This window comes from Gekko japonicus, unplaced genomic scaffold, assembly GCF_001447785.1.
Source record: "Gekko japonicus isolate JY-2015 unplaced genomic scaffold, Gekko_japonicus_V1.1 scaffold1311, whole genome shotgun sequence".
NCBI classification, from domain to species: domain Eukaryota; kingdom Metazoa; phylum Chordata; class Lepidosauria; order Squamata; family Gekkonidae; genus Gekko; species Gekko japonicus.
In genome coordinates this window covers 254171-257355 of record NW_015168086.1, presented here as the reverse complement: position 1 = coordinate 257355, position 3185 = coordinate 254171, and the positions used below count along the sequence as shown (strand labels likewise).

The window sequence follows — 3185 nt, the reverse complement described above, 5'->3', positions numbered from 1 at the left end:
GAGGGCTCGAGTGGGGGTGTGAGTCTACTGTGATGCCACAAGATTCATTTCTGGTTAAACCTGGAACTCAGAAGTGAATGATTTGCTTTGAGAATTATTGAAAGTTAAAGGATAGTAGAAAATAAATACATGTATAAGGATAACGGTTGAAGAATAAGTTACCTGTGGAAGTGAAAAAAGAGAAAAGGTGTTACAAAGAAAATTTAAGAATTGGGCTGGAGGTTGGAGCACTGTGGGAAGCCGAGAAGGGGGGGGAAGGGAGGAGGGAAGGATATATAATTGTATTTGATATATGTTTGAATCTTTTGTTTCTCATTATATCCTAATAAATTGTTTTTAAAAAAAGTGAATGGCACATTCAGAAACATCCTGCTGCTAGAAAACTAGCGTGCAATGCTCCCTCTAAGCTGTGGAGTCTTGTGAGCAAGAATTCTACTTTGTGAGCTCCTGGCATCAAAGTTGTGAGCGAGCGATTTGGCTGCTGCATAAATCAGTTTGTTCTGGAGCCCTCCTTCCTGAGCGAAGACAAAAATGGGTGAGCCGGAGCCCAAAAAACTGTGAGCTAGCTCACACTAACTCAGGTTAGAGGGAACTACTGGTGCCAACCAAGAGAGTTCTAGACTACTTTGGCAGGTTAGTTTTTCTATGTTTAAGGACTTTTTACACAATGAAACATAGGCTTAAATCCTGCCTAGAATTTCCCCCAGGCACAAGGGGTGTGTGATTTCTGCTGATTCCCCTTTCCCACAGCAGTTTAAAATGCCCCCCCCCCCAAATGCTTCTCCGAGGGAACAAGAAACCCCCAGGAACAGCTTGAGGGGGGGGGAATCAAGAGGTCTCCCACCGGGGGGGGGCAGAACTGGCAACATTTGCCGTGCCTTGCCCTGTGGCAAGTCTAGACAGGATCCACGCCATTCAGTTCCAACCCAGTCTCACTTTCTCCAGTTGCTCCCTCTAAGCCGTGGAGTCTTGTGAGCAAAAATTCTACTTTGTGAGCTACCGGCATTCAAGTTGAGTGAGCGAGCCATTTGGCTGCTGCATAAATTAGTTTGCTCTGGAGCCCTCCCTTCCTGAGCTGGGACAAAAATGTGTGAGCCGGAGCCCAAAAAACTGTGAGCTGGCTCACGCTAATCCGGCTTAGAGTGAACACTGTGCCCCCATTTTCCAGTGAGAACATTACGATTGTTTCCTTTGACCTCTCTCATCAGTCCAGGGCTATTTTGGGGCAGGAACGCACAGGAACGGAGTTCCGGGTGGCTTCAGAGTTGGCCACACCCACTACAGCCAAAACCTCTGTGAGAGTGGTGGCTACAGAGGGAAGGCCTGGAGAGAGACCCCCCCTGGCGACTTTGAGGCAGGTGGACCAGGGGGCCCCCTGGAAGGATCGGGGAGGCATTTAAATGCCTTCCATGTGTTCCCCGGCTTGAACAAGGGTCAGCTTGCCCGGACAAGCCAAGGGAAGGCATGGGGATGTGGCCTAATATGCGAATGAGCTGTGCTGTCTGGGGTGTGGCCTAATAGGCAAATGAGTTTCTGCTGTTGGGTGTGGCCTATTATGCTAATGAGTTCCTGCTGGGCTTTTTCTACAAAAAAAGCCCTGCTCATCACCTTCTCCCTCTTCCAGATCTCCTTCTTTTCTCTTCCTTCCCTGTCTCAATGGATAAATCCCGTCAAACAAGCCTCCCCATATGAGCATATGAAGCTGCGTTTTATGGAATCAGACTATCAAGGTCAGTACTATCTACGGAATCAGACGATCGGTCCATCAAGGTCAGTACTACCTAATCAGGCTATCAGTGGCCCTCCAGAGGCCGTGGTCTTCCACAAGACCCACTGCCTGATCATTCTAACTGGAGATGCCGGGGATTGAACCAGGGACCTCTTGTGTGCCAAGCAGATGCTCTACTACTGAGCCACGACCCCTTTGTCTCTAAACGGACTGAGTTTAGTTTTCTGCCGCTTCCTCCCCTGGATCTGCCCTCGGCTCTCTTCTGCGCTCTCTCTCTCTCTTAACACACGGTCCTTGGAAGGCCTCACCACACCCTGTGGTTACCTCCATGCCCACCAGATCCCCTGAACTCCCTCCCCCCCGTCTCGTGTCACCAATTGACCATCTTGAGTGTTCTGCTGAGAAGTCTCATGGCTGCCCCCGACTTAGTGCATCCAAAACTACACTCTCCGTACCCCCTGACAATGTCACCATTCACCTGTCAGAACAGGCATAAAACTTGGGTGTCCTTTTTTTATTTTCCTCTTCCCTCCAATACAGTTGATTGCCAGGTCAGGGGAACATGGCCAGCCCTAGGGCCCTTTTTCTGTACTCCGCCAGCAAGAACTCTGGCTGATGCTCTGGCCGTCCTGCCCCTTGACTGCTGCAACCTTCTCCTACCCACTCTCCACTGCTGGACCTCACCCCCCCCCACCTCTTTCCTGCTCTCATTTGCTTGCCTTGTCTGCCTGCGCAGGGGGAGCTCTTTTTCCCATCCTTATAGCCGCATCTGGCCCTCATCTTCAAAGCAATCCTTTGTCTCCTCCCTCCACATCTCTGCCGTCATATCCCAACACGCCCTTTTGCTCCTCCTGCTCCACTACCCCCAGCCACTAAAGGTTTCCTGATCTTTCAGAATAGTAAAAAGCCCAGTAACACCTTTAAGACTAACAAACTTTATTGTAGCATAAGCTTTAGAGAAACACAGCTTTCTTCATCAGGTTCACGGAGGGTATGAAGAAACTGGCCAGATATATACCATTTCCCCGAAAATAAGACCTACCCCAAAAATAAGCCCTAGCAGGATTTCTATGCATTTGTGGTATAAGCCATAGTGTGTCTATATATATATATACCGCCCAGAGGTAATTTCCTGCGGGAGCGCACAGGAGCGGAGTTCCGGCAGTAAGGAGCCCAGGGGGCGGGCACATGCAACAAGCCCCGCCCCCAGCACCCAAAAGCCCTCAGTTGGGCCACGAGGAGCAAGAAGCAGCCAGGTAAGTTGCAGAGCCCCCCTGCCGGCCCACCTTCAGATACAAGCTCTCCCTCCTCTGTGAGGGCAGATCTGCGCATCCCCCCCATAGCTAGCAATCCAAAAGAGTCCAGTGGCATCTTTAAGACCACGGTTTACTCAGGTACAAGCTCTCCCTCCTCTGCGAGGACAGTTCTTCATGTTCCCCCACCCCCCAAAAGCTAG

General features: G+C 50.3%; 1 protein-coding gene across 1 annotated transcript in view; it reads right to left on the bottom strand.

The window, feature by feature from the left end:
• The window catches only part of COL4A2 (collagen, type IV, alpha 2), a 218161-nt gene that overhangs the window by 19736 nt on the left and 195240 nt on the right, over positions 1 to 3185 (bottom strand). The window lies entirely within an intron of this gene.